This window comes from Thalassophryne amazonica, chromosome 6 (assembly GCF_902500255.1).
Source record: "Thalassophryne amazonica chromosome 6, fThaAma1.1, whole genome shotgun sequence".
NCBI lineage: Eukaryota > Metazoa > Chordata > Actinopteri > Batrachoidiformes > Batrachoididae > Thalassophryne > Thalassophryne amazonica.
In genome coordinates, this window is record NC_047108.1 from 13428044 (window position 1) to 13453411 (window position 25368).

Sequence of the window (25368 nt, forward strand, 5' to 3'; positions counted from 1 at the left end):
CAGAAAAACACCGCTGTGCTCCGGAACAGGAAGTGATACAATACCGCAGTGAGAGCCAACCACCAGTAGAGGCCAGCAAAAATGCAGCTACATTATCAATGTGTCACAAAACGCAAATCTCTTTCATTAAATGGGTGATTCATTCAGTTGAAGCTTTAAACAGGGGTGATGCGTATTATTGTGGTGAAATTTCTCTAAGGGTGATTCTTAGACTATGGGCACATATTATGTCCTTTGATCATATTGTATGAAAAACAGAAAAAAGGGGAAATTTCACACTTTTATAGTTATCTTTACAATGAAAGTGTGTTAAGAAATCTGTTCTAGTAGTCTATGATGACTTTTTCACCTTTTTTCAGCATCATTATATGCAAATATTGATCTTAAATGATAAAAATGAATGGTAAAGAAATGTTTTTTCTAATGTTTTAAAATATCTCTGAATAATCTGAAATATCAGTAAAATAATCAAAACATAATTGGGGTATTCAATGTCATACAACTGTTGTGATTTTTTTTAAACAAAATGTAGTTGTCCCACACTATTACCGTCATTTCCACCACAACACTGTAATGTCCCTAAACAGTTTGTATGAAAGATTGTTTGGGTAGTTTCTATGGAGATAAACAGTGACATCAGAGCACATGTATATAGCTCCAAATCACAACAAACAGTTGCCCCAAGGCGCTTTATATTGTAAGGCAATGGTGTGGTGGAAATTACATTTACAAGGCCAATAGTGCCCGTAGTTAAAGAAGCACCCCTAAATTCATTGTTCACTGGTCAATGAAATCTGGATTACAAAAGATGCATTTAATGTTTAACATAAAATGCCATAAATACAGAGCTGTGTCAGCTGCACACTGTCAAAAATAAGCCTCCAGAACATTGTAATGTGATCAGATTTAAGGATTATTTTCAAATAAGAATTTACGCTTATTGTTATAATGCGCATGCGCAACACTTTTTTTCTGTTTTTTTTTTGTTGTTGTTGTTGTTGTTGGTGGTGGTGGGTTTTTTTTTTCTGGAGTTCGCGTGTTTTCTCGGTGCTCAGTGGCTGTAGCATTGTAGTTTGGAACACCGTAACAAAGAAGCCTGTAACGTGAATGTGCCGAAGAAATGTGAGACTTTATTTACAACAACACACTCTGTAAATACTTTTGCTATGGTCTCTCCACAAAACAAAATGATGGAGAATGAGATTGAAGGTCCACATTTTTAGGGGTCCTGGTTTTTTCTGTCTTACTGTGTGGTTGTGAGACTTGGACATTATCCAGTGACCTCAGGTGACAAATGTAACTGTCCCCTGCTCCCGTTATTGTTCGGGGCCACAGCGGATACAGTCAGATCCGCAGAGGTTTTACACCAGCTGGGACTGTGACTCAGAATGAAATGCTGGGGACTTGGACTTGAGTACATCAGAACCACACATGTACGTCCACGTCTGTTTAGCTGAACTTGAGCTCCTGAAGTGCACATGCCATGGACTCGTAGGTGTTAAAGTCACTGACTGGGTCTTTGTCTGCAGTCAAGCAGCCGGCGTGTGGATTCTGGGTGTGCCGGCCTCTCTGCAGTAAAAACGTCAGTCCGCAGTATTTCCAGTTGTGCTCGGCACTTCTCCTGGTTGTTATGCTGGCAAAGGTGTGTGTTTAATTTGCTTGAGACACGTAACATGTCCCATCCTGTTCTCAAGAAGAGTTTCCAACAAGACCTCTGCTCCCTTCTGCAGCATGTCTCACTGGTTCGAGACCAAAGTGCCAAAAACTGTCCCTGCAGCCTGACGGAGAGGGCTTGTTCTGATTACTGCAACAGAATATTTTATTTTCTTTGCAAAAACTGCTCATAAAGATTTAAAATTGGCAAAAAAAAAAAAAAAAAAAAAAAAGTGGTTGTTTGGAACCATTTAAGAAGAATAAAGTTAAAACTTTTCCAGTCTGAAGGAGAATTCTGCATGTTTGAACCCAAATTGCAAAATTGGACTTCATGCACTATTTCTGACAAACATTTCCAAAACAAGAAGAAAAGTGATGTTAAAGGTTTTTACTTTCCTCCCAAAGAACCCATTTCATCCAGTTGTTTCTAGTAAGCAAATAAAATCAAACTATATTTTTAAGTGTTATTGGTACAGATAATCAAAAACTGTGACACAGGTGCTGCATTCAGGTACCACAGCAAAGATCTGACAAAAGAGCTTCATATTCAGCTGCACTCAGGTGGATCCATGGAGAGGGGGTGAGATAAAGAAAATATAAGAAGAAGAAAATGAAAGGAAAAATAACACAAAACAAGAGCACTCAGAGATTTCTGATGTCTACCAATCTGGATCTGGATCACCTCCAAAATTCAGTGGAGTCTTCCATAGCTTAATATCTATCTGTGGTGAAAATTTAGTGAGAATCTGTGAAGTAGTTTTGATGTAATTCTTCAAAGCCTGTATAAAGTGAAACTTGATCCAGAATCCAAATCTTTATCCAGATCACCTCCAAAATTTAATGGAGTCTTCCACGGCCTAATATGTATCAGTGTTTTGTCAAACTCTGTGCAGTAGTTTTGACTTAATCCTGTGACCAGACAGACAGACATATAAATAAACGCAGATGACCTTGGCAGACAACAAGAGAAACTTTTTAAGTTTAATAACCTAATGTTAACCTAATGTTTGCCACAAGTTCTTAGTTATTATAACCCACTGAAAAAAGCTGAACATATTTCACCGTGTTCAACAACATGAAATAATTTTTACACTGTATCATCATTATGGGCGCAATTTGGTGGGGGATAGGGGGACATGTCCCCCTATGAATACGAGTACATTTTATCACATTGCAGTTGTTTTTTTAATGAAAACTCAACCTATCATTCTTTTTGAGTTCTACACATGTGGTGATACCTTATTTACACCAGGATGTTAATGAAATCAATGCTGGCTATTCTCAGAATAAAGTACTTATATCCACAGTTTCAAATTGCATAAGTCAAATGGTGTCCACTTTATGGTCTTCTCAAAACATTAAAATTACTGTTCTGGATGCTCAGAATGCATCTGAGCTTATCTAGAAACCGTTAGCTTCTGGGGGCCTAAAGCAGCCCCCAGACCCCCGGCCTATGGGCTTCGGCCCTGTGGGCCTCGCACTTTGTCCCCCCCCCACAATTTCTAGTTCTAAATTGCGCCTTTGATCATCAGGTCCACCGAAGTACGCTAAACGTCTACAACACCAATTCCACTGAAGTTGGGACGTTGAGTAAAATCTAAATAAAAACAGAATATAATGATTTACAAATCCTCTTCAACCTATGTTCAACTGAATACACCAGAAAGACAAGATATTTAATGTTCAAACTAATAAACTTTATTGTTTTTGTGCAAATATTTGCTTATTTTCAAATGATGCCTGCAACACGTTTCAAAAAAGCTGGGACAGTGGTATGTTTACCACTGTGGTAAACATACCACTGTCCCAGCTGGTGTGTCTTTTAGGACCCTCCCTGGTAGTCCGTCAGGGCCCTGGGCCTTTCGGGGGTTCATCCTCTGCAGCAGAAACTAACAAAAGCATAATCACCAGTGAAGTTTTGACAGATTCTTCAGGAGTCTCCAAAAATACTTTATTCTATAATAGTATCCTGCAGATCATACAACCCTAATTCCAATGAATTTGGGACGTTGTGTGAAATGTAAATAAAAACAGAATACAATGATTTGCAAATCCTCTTCAACTTATATTCAATTGAATACACCACAAAGACAAGATATTTAGTGTTTAAACTGATAGACTTTATTGTTTTTGTGCAAATATTTGCTCATTTTGAAATGGATGCAAAGCTTGCACTGTGCATAATTTCTCCAATCACAGCCACGTAAGCCTATAATTTCTTCTGGGTTGTCTGGGTGTCTTGGTGGCTTTCCTCACTCTTCAACTTCTTGCACAGTTTTAGCACACACACAGTTTTTGAGAACTGTCTACTCCATGCAGATTTACCATAGAGTGCCATATTGTTTGTATATCTTTGTAATTGTTGTAAATAAAGTCTGAAACATATTCAGTGACAGCTTCACCATCAGAGAGCCTCGTCAACAAACTACCACAAAAGACTCCAAGCTGTCGTTGATGTTAAAAGGGGCAATACACAGTATTAAGAACAGGGGTATGTAAACTTTTGATCAGGTTCATTTGGGTAGTTCTCTTGTCATTTTGATTTAAAAAGAGTAAACCTGGTTGTGACAATAAATGGCTTCACCCAACCACTAACCATGAGTGAAAAAAAAAGTTTTTATGTTATCATTCATATTCTCTGAAAAATGGCCAAAAAAAAACAAAAATTCCGCCAGGGTATGTAAACTTTTGAGCTTAACTGTATATTTCAGTTTAAGTTTAATCAGGGTCTGGGAGCAATTTCAGGTGGCCTTAGAGAAGAGATTGGTAAAGTTAACTCTATCAGTGAAATTACAGATGCCAGAGTTGATGTTCCATTTGTGAGGATAGGCTTCAGGTCAAAGCCTGCAAGTTTGAAGATCACTCGGAAAGGAATCTTGTCCTGTGCAAATGACTGGAAGTGTGAGGTTGATATTGGTGACCAATTGGTTTTCCCTGTAAGTGTAGCGACGACGAATCAGCGTCCGGACCTGCTTGTGTGGTCAGAAGAGAAGAAGATAATGGCGTTGGACGAGTTGACAGTTCCCTGGGAAGAGAACATAGAGTGTGCCCAAGAATTTAAAAAGTCTCGGTTATGTTGAACTGGTAGAAGAGTGTTGTAGCAAAAAAAAAAACGTTCACCCTTGGAGTTAAGTACCAATAGACCATTCATCACTAAACACAGTTGTTTTTTTGGTAAACCGCGTTTGAGGTTCTGCATTCAAACAAAAAAACACCAATCCTGAATTTATCTTTGTCCCCTTCCTTGTATCTGCGTTGACCAACAGTGGATTCTACAAGGTGCCCACTAAGTGTGTAGCTCCCTCTTTGTGTCCTTTTCTCAACAACCTCAACTGCAACATGATGTTGCTTTGCCAAACATCACCAAAGCAGGATCCAGCTCTAGAGGCCTCTAAAGTCTCCTGCAGAGCATGGATTAAATCCACAGCCTCTCCAAGGTCAAGCGATGGTGTTTGAAGCATGTCAGTGAAACATTTGTCATCACTGAGGATCTGTCTAAATACTGCCAGTGCTCCAATAAACATCTGGTCTATCTGTGAAAGTAAAGCTGTGCTTCCAGAGATCTCTCACCACTCGTCTCTACATCTAGACATCTGGCAGTCTGTCCATGGGATTTTTTGCAGGCATGGCACCTACATGCACACCTCGTATCTCTCAGCCTCTGTAAGTCTCTGCGTGCATCTTTATACATGTGCATTTGAACTGACAACCACTTTTCATTCACATAAGAGTCTGACATATACACATACAGGTTTTACACCAATGCAAAGAACCAGCCAACCTCAGGCGCTGCTTTCACTGAGTCACCAATAATGAGGCTGAGGCAGTGTGCACTGCAGTGAACCTTAAAGACATGTTGAACCTGTGCTTTGATTCTTGCCGTAAACCCAGTGCATCTCCCTGATATCACTGATGCCCCATCGTAAATTTAACCTACAAGATTAGACTTGTAATCTGTCCAGACACTGTATTATTCTCTGTCTGAGTCAGGAAGCCAATGAAGAGAGGCCAATATGGGTGAGATATGCTCTCTCCTTCTAGTCCCCACCAGTACTCTAGCTGCAGCATTTTGAATTAACTGAAGGCTTTTCAGGGAACTTTTAGGACAACCTGATAATAATGAATTACACTAGTCCAGCCTAGAGGAAATAAATGCATGAATTAGTTTTTTCAGCATCACTCTGAGACAAGACCTTTCTAATTTTAGAGATATTGCGTAAATGCAAAAAAGCAGGTCCTACATATTTGTTTAATATGCGCTTTTGAATGACATATCCTGATCAAAATGACTCCAAGATTTCTCACAGTATTACTAGAGGTCAGGGTAATGCCATCCAGAGTAAGGATCTGGTTAGACACCATGTTTCTAAGATTTGTGGAAACATGGTGTCAAATCACAACAGAGTTGCCTCAAGGCGCTTCACACAGGTAAGGTCTAACCTTACCAACCCCCAGAGCAACAGTGGTAAGGAAAAACTCCCTCTGAGGAAGAAACCTCAAGCAGACCAGACTCAAAGGGGTTACCCTCTGCTTGGGCCATGATACAAACATAAATTACAGAAACAATTCACAGAACAATTCACGGACGAATATACAAGAATTGCTGTTGGTGCACAGGACAAGAGGGTCGCCAACACAAATACAACTCCCATCTCTGGATGGAGCTGCTTAAACAGAGAAAAAACAGAAAGACAAAAAATACTGTATAATTTGCCAGCATTAATCAACAAGAAAACAGAAGAAATACTAAGGTGATCACCGGCCGCTAGCCTCCGCTTCACTAAAAGACCCAGAATTTAGGTGAAGTTGAGGCCACGGCCCACTCCAATTACTAATAACATGAATTAAAAGAGTAAAAAGCGTAAAACAAAACTGTACCAGTATGCTAGCCATATGAAAGGGAAAAGAAGTGCGTCTTAAGTCTTGACTTGAAAGTCTCCACAGAATCTGACTGTTTTATTGATGCAGGGAGACCATTCCACAGAACAGGGGCACGATAAGAGAAAGCTCTGTGACCCGCAGACCTCTTATTCACCCTAGGGACACAAAGTAGTCCTGCACCCTGAGAACGTAAAGCTCGGGCCGGTACGTAAGGTTTAATTAGGTCAGCTAAGTAGGGAGGTGCCAGTCCATGAATAATTTTATAGGTTAGTAGCAGAACATTAAAATCTGATCTCACTAGGACAGGAAGCCAGTGAAGAGACGCCAAAATGGGTGTAATGTGGTCGAACTTTCTGCTTCGTGTCAAAAGTCTGGCTGCAGCATTTTGAACCAATTGGAGAACCCTAATGCTAGACTGCGGTAAACCAGAAAATAGAACATTTCAGTAGTCCAATCTAGAAGAGATGAACGCATGGATCAGGGTCTTAGCATCAGCCATAGACAGGATGGGACGAATCTTCGCTATATTTCGCAGGTGGAAGAAAGCAGTCCTAGTAATATTTCTAATATGGAGGCCAAAGGACAACGAAGGATCGAAAATTACCCCAAGGTTCCTCACTTTGTCAGTGTGATGTATGACACACGAGCCTAGGCTGAGTGTTAACTGGTCAAATTGATGCCGATGTCTCACTGGACCAAGAACCATCATTTCAGTCTTATCACAGTTTAAAAGTAGGAAGTTTCTAGACATCCAACTTCTCACTGCTGCAAGGCAATCTTCTAAGGATTTTATGTGAACAAGATTACCAGCAGTTATCGGCATATATAAATGAGTATCATCTGCATCGCAGTGAAAGGTAATCCCAAACCACCGCAATATGTGCCCAAGGGGTGCTATATAAAGGGAGGAAAAGCAGGGGGCCTAAGACAGACCCCTGTGGAACCCAAATTTCATGTCACTAAGGTTAGAGGTAGGGTTAATGTACAAAACACAGTGAAAACGACTGGTCAAGTATGACGTCAGCCATGCAAGGACACTCCCAGTAATCCCAAAATGATTTTCCAGCCTATCAAGTACAACCCCTGGCAAAAATTATGGAATCACCGGCCTCGGAGGATGCTCAGTCAGTTGTTTAATTTTGTAGAAAAAAAGCAGATCACAGACATGACACAAAACTAAAGTCATTTCAAATGGCAACTTTCTGGCTTTAAGAAACACTATAAGAAATCAAGAAAAAAAAGATTGTGGCAGTCAGTAACGGTACTTTTTTAGACCAAGCAGAGGAAAAAAATATGGAATCCACTCAATTCTGAGGAAAAAATTATGGAATCACCCTGTAAATTTTCATCCCCAAAACTAACACCTGCATCATATCAGATCTGCTCGTTAGTCTGCATCTAAAAAGGAGTGATCACACCTTGGAGAGCTGTTCCACCAAGTGGACTGACATGAATCATGGCTCCAACACAAGAGATGTCAATTGAAACAAAGGAGAGGATTATCAAACTCTTAAAAGAGAGTAAATCATCACGCAATGTTGCAAAAGATGTTGGTTGTTCACAGTCAGCTGTGTCTAAACTCTGGACCAAATACAAACAACATGGGAAGGTTGTTAAAGGCAAACATACTGGTAGACCAAGGAAGACATCAAAAGTGTCAAGACAGAAAACTTAAAGCAATATCTCTCAAAAATCGAAAAATGTACAACAAAACAAATGAGGAACGAATGGGAGGAAACTGGAGTCAACGTCTGTGACCGAACTGTAAGAAACCGCCTAAAGGAAATGGGATTTACATACAGAAAAGCTAAACGAAAGGCATCATTAACACCTAAACAGAAAAAAACAAGGTTACAATGGGCTAAGGAAAAGCAATTGTGGACTGTGGATGACTGGATGAAAGTCATATTCAGTGATGAATCTCGAATCTGCATTGGGCAAGGTGATGATGCTGGAACTTTTGTTTGGTGCCTTTCCTCTCTCTGCAGCTTCTCTCCCCCTGCCATCCCCTTATTATCCCATCCCCGTAGAGACGGTGCCTGCTCCCAGACCACCAATAACTAGCAAAAATCTATTTAAGCATAAAAATTCAAAAAGAAAAAATAATATAGCACCTTCAATTGCACCACAGACTAAAACAGTTAAATGTGGTCTATTAAACATTAGGTCTCTTTCTTCTAAGTCCCTGTTGGTAAATGATATAATAATTGATCAACGTATTGATTTATTCTGCCTAACAGAAACCTGGTTACAGCAGGATGAATATGTTAGTTTAAATGAGTCAACACCCCCGAGTCACACTAACTGTCAGAATGCTCGTAGCACGGGCCGGGGCGGAGGATTAGCAGCAATCTTCCATTCCAGCTTATTAATTAATCAAAAACCTAGACAGAGCTTTAATTCATTTGAAAGCTTGTCTCTTAGTCTTGTCCATCCAAATTGGAAGTCCCAAAAACCAGTTTTATTTGTTATTATCTATCGTCCACCTGGTCGTTACTGTGAGTTCTCTGTGAATTTTCAGACCTTTTGTCTGACTTAGTGCTTAGCTCAGATAAGATAATTATAGGGGCGATTTTAACATCCACACAGATGCTGAGAATGACAGCCTCAACACTGCATTTAATCTATTATTAGACTCTATCGGCTTTGCTCAAAAGTAAATGAGTCCACCCACCACTTTAATCATATTTTAGATCTTGTTCTGACTTATGGTATGGAAATAGAAGACTTAACAGTATTCCCTGAAAACTCCCTTCTGTCTGATCATTTTTTAATAACATTTACATTTACCCTGATGGACTACCCTGCAGTGGGGAATAAGTTTCATTACAATAGAAGTCTTTCAGAAAGCGCTGTAACTAGGTTTAAGGATATGATTCCTTCTTTATGTTCTCTAATGTCATATACCAACACAGAGCAGAGTAGCTACCTAAACTCTGTAAGGGAGCTAGAGTATCTCGTCAATAGTTTTACATCCTCATTGAAGACAACTTTGGATGCTGTAGCTCCTCTGAAAAAGAGAGCTTTAAATCAGAAGTGTCTGACTCCGTGGTATAACTCACAAACTCGTAGCTTAAAGCAGATAACCCGTAAGTTGGAGAGGAAATGGCGTCTCACTAATTTAGAAGATCTTCACTTAGCCTGGAAAAAGAGTTTGTTGCTCTATAAGAAAGCCCTCCGTGAAGCTAGGACATCTTTCTACTCATCACTAATTGAAGAAAATAAGAACAACCCCAGGTTTCTTTTCAGCACTGTAGCCAGGCTGACAAAGAGTCAGAGCTCTATTGAGCTGAGTATTCCATTAACTTTAACTAGTGATGACTTCATGACTTTCTTTGCTAACAAAATTTTGACTATTAGAGAAAAAATTACTCATAACCATCCCAAAGATGTATCGTTATCTTTGGCTGCTTTCAGTGATGCCGGTATTTGGTTAGACTCTTTCTCTCCGATTGTTCTGTCTGAGTTATTTTCATTAGTTACTTCATCCAAACCATCAACATGCTTATTAGACCCCATTCCTGCCAGGCTGCTCAAGGAAGTCCTACCATTATTTAATGCTTCAATCTAAATATGATCAATCTATCTTTGTTAGTTGGTTATGTACCACAGGCCTTTAAGGTGGCAGTAATTAAACCATTACTTAAAAAGCCATCACTTGACCCAGCTATCTTAGCTAATTATAGGCCAATCTCCAACCTTCCTTTTCTCTCAAAGATTCTTGAGAGGGTAGTTGTAAAACAGCTAACTGATCATCTGCAGAGGAATGGTCTATTTGAAGAGTTTCAGTCAGGTTTTAGAATTCATCATAGTACAGAAACAGCATTAGTGAAGGTTACAAATGATCTTCTTATGGCTTCGGACAGTGGACTTATCTCTGTGCTTGTTCTGTTGGACCTCAGTGCTGCTTTTGATACTGTTGACCATAAAATTTTATTACAGAGATTAGAGCATGTCATAGGTATTAAAGGCACTGCGCTGCGGTGGTTTGAATCATATTTGTCTAATAGATTACAGTTTGTTCATGTAAATGGGGAATCTTCTTCACAGACTAAAGTTAATTATGGAGTTCCACAAGGTTCTGTGCTAGGACCAATTTTATTCACTTTATACATGCTTCCCTTGGGCAGTATTATTAGACGGTATTGCTTAAATTTTCATTGTTACGCAGATGATACCCAGCTTTATCTATCCATGAAGCCAGAGGATACACACCAATTAGCTAAACTACAGGATTGTCTTACAGACATAAAGACATGGATGACCTCTAATTTCCTGCTTTTAAACTCAGATAAAACTGAAGTTATTGTACTTGGCCCCACAAATCTTCGAAGCATGTTGTCTAACCAGATCGTTACTCTGGATGGCATTTCCCTGATCTCTGGTAATACTGTGAGAAATCTTGGAGTTATTTTTGATCAGGATATGTCATTCAAAGCACATATTAAACAAATATGTAGGACTGCCTTTTTTCATTTACGCAATATCTCTAAAATCAGAAAGGTCTTGTCTCAGAGTGATGCTGAAAAACTAATTCATGCATTTATTTCCTCTAGGCTGGACTATTGTAATTCATTATTATCAGGTTGTCCTAAAAGTTCCCTAAAAAGCCTTCAGTTGGTTCAGAATGCTGCAGCTAGAGTACTGACGGGGATAGGCAGGAGAGAGCATATCTCACCCGTGTTGGCCTCTCTTCATTGGCTTCCTGTTAATTCTAGAATAGAATTTAAAATTCTTCTTCTTATTTATAAGGTTTGAATAATCAGGTCCATCTTATCTTAGGGGACCTCGTAGTACCATATTACCCCAATAGAGCGCTTCGCTCTCAGACTGCGGGCTTACTTGTAGTTCCTAGGGTTTGTAAGAGTAGAATGGGAGGCAGAGCCTTCAGCTTTCAGGCTCCTCTCCTGTGGAACCAGCTCCCAATTCAGATCAGGGAGACAGATACCCTCTCTACTTTTAAGATTAGGCTTAAAACTTTCCTTTTCGCTAAGGCTTATAGTTAGGGCTGGATCGGGTGACCCTGGACCATCCCTTGATTATGTTGCTTTAGACGTAGACTGTGGGGAGGTTCCCATGATGCACTGTTTCTTTCTTTTTTTGCTCCGTATGCATCACTCTGCATTTAATCATTAGTGATCGATCTCTGCCCCCCTTCTCGGCATGTCTTTTTCCTGGTTCTTTCCCTCAGCCCCAACCAGTCTCAGCAGAAGACTGCCCCTCCCTGAGCCTGGTTCTGCTGGAGGTTTCTTCCTGTTAAAAGGGAGTTTTTCCTTCCCACTGTGGCCAAGTGCTTGCTCATAGGGGGTCGTTTTGACGTTGGGGTTTTTCATGGTTATTGTATGGCCTTGCCTTGCAATATGGAGCGCCTTGGGGCAACTGTTTGTTGTGATTTGGCGCTATATAAGAAAAAAGTTGATTGATTGATTGATTGATTTCCAATGAGATTTATAAAGATGACTGCCTGAAGAGAACATGTAAATTTCCACAGTCATTGATGATATGGGGCTGTATGTCAGGTAAAGGCACTGGGGAGATGGCTGTCATTACATCATCAATAAATGCACAGGTTCATGTTGATATTTTGGACAATTGAAAGGATGTTTGGGGATGATGAAATCATTTTTCAAGATGATAATGCATCTTGCCATAGAGCAAAAAACTGCAAAAACATTCCTTGCAAAAAGACACATAGGGTCAATGTCATGGCATAGGGTCAATGTCAATGAGCAGATCTGATTTGATGCAGGTGTTAATTTGGGGGGATGAAAATTTACAGGGTGATTCCATAATTTTTTCCTCAGAATTGAGTGATTCCATATTTTTTTCCTCTGCTTGGTCTAAAAAAGTAACCGTTACTGACTGCCACAATCTTTTTTTCTTGATTTCTTATAGTGTTTCTTAAAGCCAGAAAGTTGCCATTTGAAATGACTTTAGTTTTGTGTCATGTCTGTGATCTGCTTTTTTTCTACAAAATTAAACAATTGAATGAACATCCTCTGAGGCCGGTGATTCCATAATTTTTGCCAGGGGTTGCAGAATATGATGATCCACTGTATCAAATGCAGCACTGAGATCTAAAAGCAACAGAACCGTATTGTAACCAAATCCATTGTAAGCAGAAGATCATTCACCACTTTCGTGAGATCTGTCTCTGTGGAATGATATTTTCTAAAAGCAGACTGCAGTGGCTCAAAGAGATTATTCTCAGTAAGATAGTCTACAAGCTGCTGTGACACCACTTTCATGGGTTTCATGTAGTGGAGGAGGATCAGGAACTTTTTCCAGTTTTGACTTAAAATTTATCAAGGTCAGGGTTTCTTGAACATCATCTGGGAGATTATTCCAGGTATGTGATATACAAGGTTGGGTAGGATTACTTTGAAAGAATACATGTTGATTACATGTATGTATGTACATACATTGGATTACTTGTAATCTGATTACTTTTGGATTACATTTCAAAGTAATCCTACCCAACCTTGGTGATGTATGATGACAAAACGCTGCTTTGCCATGTTTTGCTCTAACCCTTGGCATGGTCAGTAGGTCGACCCAGATGTCCTCAAGGTCCAAGAAGGTTCATATGTCAAACAAGCCAGAGATTTGCTTGGCTCCTAAATCACAAAGTGATTCATGCACAAGTAGCAAGTCTTTGAAACCAGTCCTCTGACTGAGGTTTTAGGCCTGGAGTAATGTCTTCATATTCCTGAGGTCTTCATTTCTGCATAATGTACTTGTTTGTCCACTTTCACCTGCTTTTACACAAAACCACCCTCGTCTGCTCCAGTAAAATCCTACTATTCACATTTTGTGAATCATGATTTCACCAGATGTCACATTTTTAAAAACCTGATGCCAAATCAGGACCTGAACTGCCACAGATTACACCAGAGTTCAGGTCCTGATTTGGCATCAGGTTTGTTTTTTTTTTGTTTGTTTGTTTTTTTTGCCAAAAATGTGAACAATCCCCAATCAAAAATCAGCAAAGGGAGACGGCATTTCAACACCCGACCTCGCTGTGGACCGTGCAGTTTTGTTTTCCAACTTGCATGCAGACTGACTCCTCAAGGTGGACAAAAGTGTCTCACGCACACGTGTAAGATGAGCACTCATCTACATCACAGAAGCTCAAAGGGGCGCTGTTGGGACTCGAACCCCCAACTTCTCAAAGCAGCCTGTGTCTCTGAGCTTTTGTCTGTCATCCTTTCATTCCTCCGTTTCATCTCTCTGCTCATCAGCCTCCTGTCTTTATCCTTTCACGTCACCTTATTACCCGTTCTTTATCCATTTATCTTTCGTCACCATGGTAACTTGATCCCTTTTATTTGCTCCCCCAGTCCTATTCCCAACCCCTCTCATGCTTTCTCTTTTTTCCTTCACTGTCATTCATTCATAAACTCCCTATTTTATGTAAGTATTTTACATTCTTTCCCTCTTCCGTCCATCTCAAAACCATCATTAAAGAATCTTTTAATGAACAAAACTTCCTGATTTTTTAAATCTTCTCAGTGTCTGAAGGTTCACGGAAAACCAGTCGACCTGCGAAAGACACAGATTTGATTTTCCCACGTGGGTTTTCTGTATCAGTCTCTTTCCACGTTTCTCCTCCAGTCTGTGAGCAGGTGTTCCCCGGTGAATATATACATCAAAAACACAACCCTTCAAAAAAAAAAAAAAAAAAGTCAAAGTGACAAAATCCCATTCCACACAATTTTATTATTGACCACAGCACTGTGCTCGTAGGGCGCGGACCTCCGCCAACACTAGCTTCCAATTTCAAACATTTTTAACTTGGAAAAAATTCAATGTGAACGCCCTGTTAGAAGTGATTTTTCATAAGCTAAAATATAATACAAAATATAGATCAAAAGGTCTTTTCAATGTTAAAAACTATGGTAACACTTTACTTGAAGGTATTGTCACAATAGTGATATAACACTGTCATAAATGTTACATGACACTGTCATAGGTGTTACATGACACAGTCATGAATGTGTCATAAACATTATGTCAATGTCATAAATATTTATGACCGCTGTCATTAAGTGTCATTCGGTTTTGGAATGACAAGTTGGCATACAAATGATACAACTTCAATACAACTTCTGGCTATGTCGCTTTGATTAATGTGAAGTTGTCATATTCAAGACAACCTAAAAAATATCAACTTGTCATTAGAAAAACCGAATGACACCTAATGACAGCAGTCATAAACATTTATGGCATCGACATAATGCTTATGACACATTCATGACTGCGTCATGTTACACTTATGACAGTGTCGCTATTATGACGATACCTTCAAGTAAAGTGTTACCAAAACTATCAAGTATTCGCTAAATCCGCAATATGGATCAGATGTGGATCAAAAAGTCTATTCATTGAGAGTGCCAGTATGTACCTCATTGTCCCAGTGAGAGTGATTGAGGCACTTTTAATTGAGATATGATGCAAAATGTAAACCAAATGGACTTTTCAATGTTAAATTCAAATGCCCACAAAATCCACAATCCAGATCAGATCTGGATCAAACTTTGCCGGGTGACTGTGAGTGCCAGTCTGCACCTCACTGTCAAATATGAGAGTGATTGGGGCATTTCTGATTAAGATATAATGTAAAATATACATTAAATGTGGTTTTTCATGTTAAATTTAAATGGCCACAAACTCTGTAATCCGGATCAGATCTGGATCAAACTTTGTCACCTGGTAAAGGATACCATCCTACATAATACTTTCAAATATGAAAGAGATTTGATCTTTTTTGACAGAGTTATGCATTTTTTAATATTTGTTGAATGTTAAAGATAGGGATTTTTCAATTTTTCCAAGATTTTTCCTGACTTTGAACTTTAACTGAATCAGTTCTTGCCTATCAAGATATGTAACTTCAGTAAAAACAAATTCATAGCGATATGGTATGGAAATAGAAGACTTAACAGTATTCCCTGAAAACTCCCTTCTGTCTGATCATTTTTTAATAACATTTACATTTACTCTGATGGACTACCCAGCAGTAGGGAATAAGTTTCATTACACTAGAAGTCTTTCAGAAAGCGCTGTAACTAGGTTTAAGGATATGATTCCTTCTTTATGTTCTCTAATGCCATATAACAACACAGTGCAGAGTAGCTACCTAAACTCTGTAAGGGAGATAGAGTATCTCGTCAATAGTTTTACATCCTCATGAAGACAACTTTGGATGCTGTAGCTCCTCTGAAAAAGAGAGCTTTAAATCAGAAGTGTCTGACTCCATGGTATAACTCTCAAACTCGTAGCTTAAAGCAGATAACCCGTAAGTTGGAGAGGAAATGGCGTCTCACTAATTTAGAAGATCTTCACTTAGCCTGGAAAAAGAGTCTGTTGCTCTATAAAAAAGCCCTCCGTAAAGCTAGGACATCTTTCTACTCATCACTAATTGAAGAAAATAAGAACAACCCCAGGTTTCTTTTCAGCACTGTAGCCAGGCTGACAAAGAGTCAGAGCTCTATTGAGCTGAGTATTCCATTATCTTTAACTAGTAATGAGTTCATGACTTTCTTTGCTAACAAAATTTTAACTATTAGAGAAAAAATTACTCATAACCATCCCAAAGACGTATCGTTATCTTTGGCTGCTTTCAGTGATGCCGGTATTTGGTTAGACTCTTTCTCTCCGATTGTTCTGTCTGAGTTATTTTCATTAGTTACTTCATCCAAACCATCAACATGTTTATTAGACCCCATTCCTACCAGGCTGCTCAAGGAAGCCCTACCATTATTTAATGCTTCGATCTTAAATATGATCAATCTATCTTTGTTAGTTGGCTATGTACCACAGGCTTTTAAGGTGGCAGTAATTAAACCATTACTTAAAAAGCCATCACTTGACCCAGCTATCTTAGCTAATTATAGGCCAATCTCCAACCTTCCTTTTCTCTCAAAAATTCTTGAAAGGGTAGTTGTAAAACAGCTAACTGATCATCTGCAGAGGAATGGTCTATTTGAAGAGTTTCAGTCAGGTTTTAGAATTCATCATAGTACAGAAACAGCATTAGTGAAGGTTACAAATGATCTTCTTATGGCCTCGGACAGTGGACTCATCTCTGTGCTTGTTCTGTTAGACCTCAGTGCTGCTTTTGATACTGTTGACCATAAAATTTTATTACAGAGATTAGAGCATGCCATAGGTATTAAAGGCACTGCGCTGCGGTGGTTTGAATCATATTTGTCTAATAGATTACAATTTGTTCATGTAAATGGGGAATCTTCTTCACAGACTAAAGTTAATTATGGAGTTCCACAAGGTTCTGTGCTAGGACCAATTTTATTCACTTTATATATGCTTCCCTTAGGCAGTATTATTAGACGGTATTGCTTAAATTTTCATTGTTACGCAGATGATACCCAGCTTTATCTATCCATGAAGCCAGAGGACACACACCAATTAGCTAAACTGCAGGATTGTCTTACAGACATAAAGACATGGATGACCTCTAATTTCCTGCTTTTAAACTCAGATAAAACTGAAGTTATTGTTCTTGGCCCCACAAATCTTAGAAACATGGTGTCTAACCAGATCCTTACTCTGGATGGCATTACCCTGACCTCTAGTAATACTGTGAGAAATCTTGGAGTCATTTTTGATCAGGATATGTCATTCAAAGCGCATATTAAACAAATATGTAGGACTGCTTTTTTGCATTTACGCAATATCTCTAAAATCAGAAAGGTCTTGTCTCAGAGTGATGCTGAAAAACTAATTCATGCATTTATTCCTCTAGGCTGGACTATTGTAATTCATTATTATCAGGTTGTCCTAAAAGTTCCCTAAAAAGCCTTCAGTTAATTCAAAATGCTGCAGCTAGAGTGCTGACGGGGACTAGAAGGAGAGAGCATATCTCACCCATATTGGCCTCTCTTCATTGGCTTCCTGTTAATTCTAGAATAGAATTTAAAATTCTTCTTCTTACTTATAAGGTTTTGAATAATCAGGTCCCATCTTATCTTAGGGACCTCGTAGTACCATATCACCCCAATAGAGCGCTTCGCTCTCAGACTGCAGGCTTACTTGTAGTTCCTAGGGTTTGTAAGAGTAGAATGGGAGGCAGAGCCTTCAGCTTTCAGGCTCCTCTCCTGTGGAACCAGCTCCCAATTCAGATCAGGGAGACAGACACCCTCTCTACTTTTAAGATTAGGCTTAAAACTTTCCTTTTTGCTAAAGCTTATAGTTAGGGCTGGATCAGGTGACCCTGAACCATCCCTTAGTTATGCTGCTATAGACGTAGACTGCTGGGGGGGTTCCCATGATGCACTGTTTCTTTCTCTTTTTGCTCTGTATGCACCACTCTGCATTTAATCATTAGTGATCGATCTCTGCTCCCCTCCACAGCATGTCTTTTTCCTGGTTCTCTCCCTCAGCCCCAACCAGTCCCAGCAGAAGACTGCCCCTCCCTGAGCCTGGTTCTGCTGGAGGTTTCTTCCTGTTAAAAGGGAGTTTTTCCTTCCCACTGTAGCCAAGTGCTTGCTCACAGGGGGTCGTTTTGACCGTTGGGGTTTTACATCATTATTGTATGGCCTTGCCTTACAATATAAAGCGCCTTGGGGCAACTGTTTGTTGTGATTTGGCGCTATATAAAAAAAAAATTGATTGATTGATTGATTGATATATGAAAACTTGTGGGCTCCAGGCTGTTCATAAACAGACAAACACACAAAGAGGAGCGATTACACAACCTCCTCCACCTTTGTTGGCAGAGGTAATAATCCAAACAACAACTATGACAATGTTGTCTTTATTTTGGCTGCCCCCATGTGTACAGGGTCCCCACAGCAGGTTCTTATCAGGACTTGGCACACGTTTTGGCTGGGTGCTCTCAATAAATAAATAAATAGTAAAAAAAACAAGTTATTCATTTAAAAAAAATACCTATTTATATTAAGTTTATATATTATTAAAGGTTTGACAGAGGTGCTGTCAGGTTTAATGGAGGCAGAAAACAGAAGACACACACACACACACAATTACTGCCCAAACAGAATGCACACTGTAAAACAGTCATAGAAAACAAAAGAGGGTGTGGAATAAAACTCAGTATCAAACACAAATGATGTGGACAGATTCAGCAGTGCACACCACACACACAGCTGAAATGTTGCACAGTGTAAATACACACACACACACATATGACTGTTGTGTGCGACGCGGCATTGCTGTGCAGTTTGCAGTGTGTTCCAGGCATTACATCAGATGTATGAGTTTCAGCTCCTCTCACTGCCTGGAGGCCAGGAGAACCCTCAAGGAATCCAGACCAGCCGCACCATGGAGAGGTGCCCCAAACCATCTCACATGCAAAAAGCAGACCAGACCTTTGAGGACAAGATCTAATCCCAAATCCCACAAAAATGGTGGGAATCGTGTGGGTCATCCTCTCTGAAATCTCGTAACTTTCCAACTCAGAGTTTAACAGCTTTATTCATCTCCACATATGAAATATCAATGACAAATGGATCACAAAGATGAGAACTGTACCTGCCAGTATCATCATGCAAAGAGACCTTTTCTTGGATGGGCCGTTTTTGTCCCACCCACACATGAGGTTATAGTTTCCGACCCGGTCACACAGTTCCCGCATGATGTTCTCCGCATGCATTGATGTTAATGTTCCACATTTGGGAACAGGGTGATAGCCAGCCTCTGATCCTTGTGGTTCTCCCGAGGTTCCATGCTTTGCAGCTTTGAAATCAAATCATTCCTGACATCATATCCTCGTAAATATCCTGTTTCTGTTCGAAAGGCATAATTTCACTGTCATAGATTTTTCATCTTCCTCCATAGATTTAAAATTTTAACAACTTTCTTGACTCTTGTCATCAAATATCTAAAAGATTGTAGCTTCCAGGCGGATGAGAACTTTTCTCTCTTTTTTTTAGGTCTATCTGGAATATTGTTGGTTCTTGGTGGGACGCTGGGCCTGTGGCTAAAGACCCCCCTGACTAATGTTAAGAGCTTACACAAACATCTGAAACTTAAACATATGTCAGGCATTACTAAAACACTAAAACCCACAAACCCATTTCTTATTTCCAATATTTCTTACAGCTTGAGCTTTAATACATCATCGTAAAAAAAAAAAAAAAAAGGATTTTTGACGAGCCAGCTGGCCTGGGTTCCAAACTGTCAAGTTTCGCCCTTTTGTTTCTTCTTGTTCTTTCCTTTACTGGTTTTTATATGTCTGCTGAGGCCTGGGAGCACTTAGACGGGATCGGAGGAAAGAGAGCAGAAATTACAGTGAGGGATGAGAAGGAGAGAAGAAGCTCGGAGTGATGGAGTGACGGCAGACCAGTTAGATTTCAGCAGCTCCAAACAGACTCCCACTGACAGATTACTTCGCTCTGCCTTAGAACAACTAACACTCGTCTGCTTATCGGCATCTCGGCAACACCGCCTGAGCAAACAAACTCATTAATTCACAGGCTGCAATCAAAAAACAAACACAACCTTTCGCTCTGAGGACTGAAGAAATCTGATCCAATTGGGAGGCCGACGTGCTTATTTGTGTCTGACAAATTTCCTCCAAAAGCACTTTAGTGAGACAAAGTGAAGCCTGAGTTACTGATGGTTCACGAAGACGCACAAATGATGTCTTTAAGACAGACTGGCCGCCTGCTTCTGCAGTTCTTCTGCTCGCTCGCGGCAATTGTGCACAAAGGCTACACTTCAACAGCATAACATTTGGGGGCACTGCAGCACAAAACTGTTTTGACTGACCATCAGAAATAGAAGAAAGTAACAATACAAAGTGGTATAACTACATTTATTTATCCGCCCATCCTCTGAACATGTCAAAGTTAAAAACAGCTATATTTTTTTTAACTGTTTTCTTGTGATAAGTAACATACCATATTTTCCGGAGTATAAGTCACACCTGTTATTAAATGCGTCTTGAAGAGTAAAAACTCATGTACGTACAGTGCACCTTTTCTACATTTTATGCTACATCCTTATTCCAAAATAGATGAAATTTGTTTGTTTTTTTCTCCTCGAAATTATCCACACAATACCCCATAATGACAATGATAATATTTGTTTCTGAGTGTGCAAAGGCAACCCGCAGGTAGTTCCATGGGTGAGTTGTATGTAGACCTGGTTCAATTCTTGGTCAAGCTACATGTCTCCATCCTTGGAAGAGAAACTTCTTCAGCATCGTCCCAGTCCTCCAAGCTGTACATGATACCAGCTTTGGCTGGAGAAGTAGCCTGTGATGGATTGGCATCCCACCCAGCTGGAGTTGTAGATTCATTCATTAATTTTCTGCCACTTATCTGAATCACAGTGGCATCAGTCCAAGTAGCACACCCCACACTTCCCTATCCTCAGACAAGTCCTGTAACTCTTCTCAGGGGATGTCAAGGTGTTCCCAAACCAGCTGGGAAATATAATGCCTCTGGCATGTCCTGGATCTTCCCTAGGGCCTCCTCCCAGTTGGACATGACTGGAAGACCTCCCTAGGGAGACGACAGGAGGCACCTTCACCACATAACTGAATCACCTCAACTGGCTTCTTTTGATACAAAAAAGTAGCGGCTCTACTCAGAGTCCCTCCCAGATATTTGAGCTTCTCACTCTGTCCAGGAGTTTAAGCATTGATACCTTACATAGGAACGTCATTTCTACCACTTGTGTCCGTGACCTCGTTCTGTTGGTCATTACCCAAAGTTCATGTCCATAGGTGAGGACAGGAGCATAAAGTGACTGGTAAACTGAGAGTCTCTCCTTCTGGCTCAGCTCCTTCTTCACCACTACAGACTGGTACAGCACCCAAAAACATCAGACGCCAACCCAGTCTGTCTACTGATCTAACACTCCAACTTACCCCCACTCGTGAACAAGACCTTGAGATACATGAAGTCCTTCACTGCCATTAATCTCTTATACACTTTATGTTGTAGAATGTGGGGATTAACACAAGAACCAATGAGCCTCAAACAGGACTTAACTGTCCAAAGATGAATCTCTCCTTTCCAGCAACAACATCTGAGCCACACCAAAAGGTAAACAGAACTCAAGTGTACAAATTAAAACGTGATCAAACACAAGCATTCCACCAAACAGTGGAACACAAATATTTAAATGCTCAATGAATGAATCCACTTTTGTTTCATCAGTGTTTAAGTTACATTTCAATGGCCATAAACGTTGGAGTTCTTTTTTTAAAAAACAAATTTAACAAATATATTTAACATATATTAGCCCAAAGATCAATAAATTAAATATAAAGACTTTTTTATTGGACTCGGAGCAACATGTTGCAGGTTAAAGGTTGTCCTGCTTGAAACTCTCTCCACTAATTGATTTGAAATTAGATAATAACAGCTTTTCCTGTTGCTAAATTACAGCTACATCCTCTCAGGAGTCCAAACACCCTCTGGGCTCAAATGGGGGAGGAGACAGAAAACTGAAGTGAGGATGTCCACGCTTGGACTTTCAGATCTTCCTCAGATTAGACGAGGATGAGACAGACATGACCAGAGAGGAAAATTATCTGCAAACTGTGGGGGTTAAAATCGGGGTCATCTTCACAGGAAGTCACAAGTGATCAGTCACTAATGAGAATCGCAAGTTTCCTCCACATCACTCAGACATGACAGAGTTCTTACATTTTAAATCATTTCAGAACAAAGGAAAGGAAACCAGCAAATATCTAAAAGTTGGGTGCATTTATACTCAACAAAAATATAAACGCAACACTTTTGGTTTTGCTCCCATTTTGTATGAGATGAACTCAAAGATCTAAAACTTTTTCCACATACACAATATCACCATTTCCCTCAAATATTGTTCACAAACCAGTCTAAATCTGTGATAGTGAGCACTTGTCCTTTGCTGAGATAATCCATCCCACCTCACAGGTGTGCCATATCAAGATGCTGATTAGACACCATGATTAGTGCACAGGTGTGCCTTAGACTGCCCACAATAAAAGGCCACTCTGAAAGGTGCAGTTTTGTTTTATTGGGGGGGGGATACCAGTCAGTATCTGGTGTGACCACCATTTGCCTCATGCAGTGCAACACATCTCCTTCGCATCATCCGTGAAGAGAACACCTCTCCAACGTGCCAAACGCCAGCGAATGTGAGCATTTGCCCACTCAAGTCAGTTACGACGACGAACTGGAGTCAGGTCGAAACCCCGATGAGGACGACGAGCATGCAGATGAGCTTCCCTGAGACGGTTTCTGACAGTTTGTGCAGAAACTCTTTGGTTATGCAAACCGATTGTTTCAGCAGCTGTCCGAGTGGCTGGTCTCAGACGATCTTGGAGGTGAACATGCTGGATGTGGAGGTCCTGGGCTGGTGTGGTTACACGTGGTCTGCGGTTGTGAGGCTGGTTGGATGTACTGCCAAATTCTCTGAAACGCCTTTGGAGACGGCTTATGGTAGAGACATGAACATTCAATACACGAGCAACAGCTCTGGTTGACATTCCTGCTGTCAGCATGCCAACTGCACGCTCCCTCAAATCTTGCGACATCTGTGGCATTGTGCTGTGTGATAAAACTGCACCTTTCAGAGTGGCCTTTTATTGAGGTGGGATGGATTATCTCAGCAAAGGAGAAGTGCTCACTATCACAGATTTAGACTGGTTTGTGAACAATATTTGAGGGAAATGGTGATATTGTGTATGTGGAAAAAGTTTTAGATCTTAGAGTTCATCTCATACAAAATGGGAGCAAACCCAAAACTGTTGCATTTACATTTTTGTTGAGTGTATGTATGTATATGTGTGTGTATGTATCATTAATAAAGTACATAAAATTGTGCACATAACAATAGCTAACTGTTTTAATAAGCTTCTTTAGTCATAGTATTTATGAAATATTATCTGATAAATAAAACACAGCCAAAAATTCTGGCTATAATCTGTTCAATAATTATTCTGAGAGCAATTATTAGGAAAATACTGAGAAACATGTTCCAATGTCTTTCTAAATTACATTTAATCCATTACAGTTCATAATTTGTAAACGTTGCCATTGTGTTGAAGCATTTTCTTTATTTTAACAAAGTTGCAGTCTTTACATAATATGCTGTATAATTCTCTTTGAGCCAGCTTGGCGTTACAGTGCTCAGCATAAACGAGTACACCCCAAAAGATCTGTCAGAAAACATTCACTTTTCTTTCCAAATCAACATTTTCTACAAGACACCAAACCACAAAATACTCCCACACATGTGGACCATTGGTTGCAAAAAAGATTTGCTCATTTGCACACACAAAGTATTTTTCCTAACAAATTCATTCAAGAGCATGTTGCAAAAAGGAGTGCACCCCAATGACAGTCTGTGGGGCAAAGCAAAATTTTAGACTACAAAATTGTAATTAACAAGAATTTGATCAAAGGTGAGTTTAATTATTCATGAAGCAGATGTCCAGCAGACAGCTGATCGTTACTTAACAAACACCACGCCTTCCCGTTTCATGCTGTTAGCAAGGAAACCACATGGAAGAGAAATGTCACAAGGCCTGAGAAAGAAAATAATTTCTTTCCACGAGAACGGTGAAGATTACGAGAAGATCAGGAGGCTTTACTTATCAGTCAGAATACTGTGGCCAAAGTGATGCAAAGTGTTACAGGAAGTCACTTAAATGGCTTAATTACTTTAACTGCATCCTGGTCACAGTGTTAAACTGCCCCTACACGTGGTCCTCCAGCTCACCCTAAACCCCTGTGGGAGGTTTGTTGAGGGAATCAGGACTCCACTGCCACAGAAGAACCTGCACCCAGCTCATGGCCAAAAACCAAGACCTGCTTCTTCTCTGTGTAACAGATTCTGCTGCCATCTTCTCCCGACAGACGGCACACGTTTTGAAAGGGACAGAGGAAAGTAACTGGGAGCTCCATCCCTGGAATAGACCCGTCCAGTAGAGCACGGCGGGGCTCAGGTACACACAGTTTACCGCTTTGGTTCCAAACCTTCATTAAAGTCCACCGAGCAGGAAATTCTGCCGGAAAACTGGAGGAAATCCTGTGAGCTGCCTTTGGCTGACGACTGCAATGAAACAAAGAGCACTGCAGTCATCGGGCTCCGCTACTGCCTCAGCATCATTAAACTGGAATATAATAGATCAGAACTAATAACAGGAGTAGGAGCAGGACGGAGCGAATGGACAAAAACTCAACTGCATTGATTTTTCAAATTAATATTCACATCCAACTGATTTTAAAGCCACTTCTGGCATCAGTACTTGAGATTTCTGTAAATGGTCCATCAGCCGCTAAACCCCAGAGTGGGCGGGGCCTCCTGCCTCATCCATATGCAGCAGTTAATGTGATTGACAGATGTGTCAAAGACGATTGAGTTGCGCAAAAGTACGCAAATGTGTAATGTTGTAGTATGGCCTCGTCCACACGGATACAAATTAATCTCTGTTTTCAAGTGGCGTTCCGTAAACACGACAACGTTTCAAGATTTATCTGCGTCCACACTAAAACACCCCAACAAACTGTGGTACATATGCCAGGCCTGTAGGTGGTGCTGTACGTTGTGTGAGTGCACACACATGCATTTTTCTGTTATCCACTGGACTTTCTGCAGCAGGAAACCGGAGAGAGAGAGAGAGAGAGAGAGAGAGAGACGCTACCAGCTAAAAATGAGCTAAATAATAATTCATTCATTTTCCACACCAGTTTGGATCTAGTGTGTGTGTGTGTGGGGGGGCCTCATGCACAAATTTCTCCCCCATTCAAGTGGTCAGCGTCAAATCATCAGAAAAATGACATTGGATAATTAAAACCTTTCCTTGGACTTTCTATGGCTGGAAAACAACACAGCCATAAAAAACACAGT

The 25368-nt window shown here is 40.2% G+C and overlaps 1 protein-coding gene across 1 annotated transcript in view; it reads right to left on the reverse strand.

Annotated features, from left to right (window-relative positions):
- The window catches only part of sema3bl (sema domain, immunoglobulin domain (Ig), short basic domain, secreted, (semaphorin) 3bl), a 271055-nt gene that overhangs the window by 242853 nt on the left and 2834 nt on the right, over positions 1–25368 (reverse strand). The window lies entirely within an intron of this gene.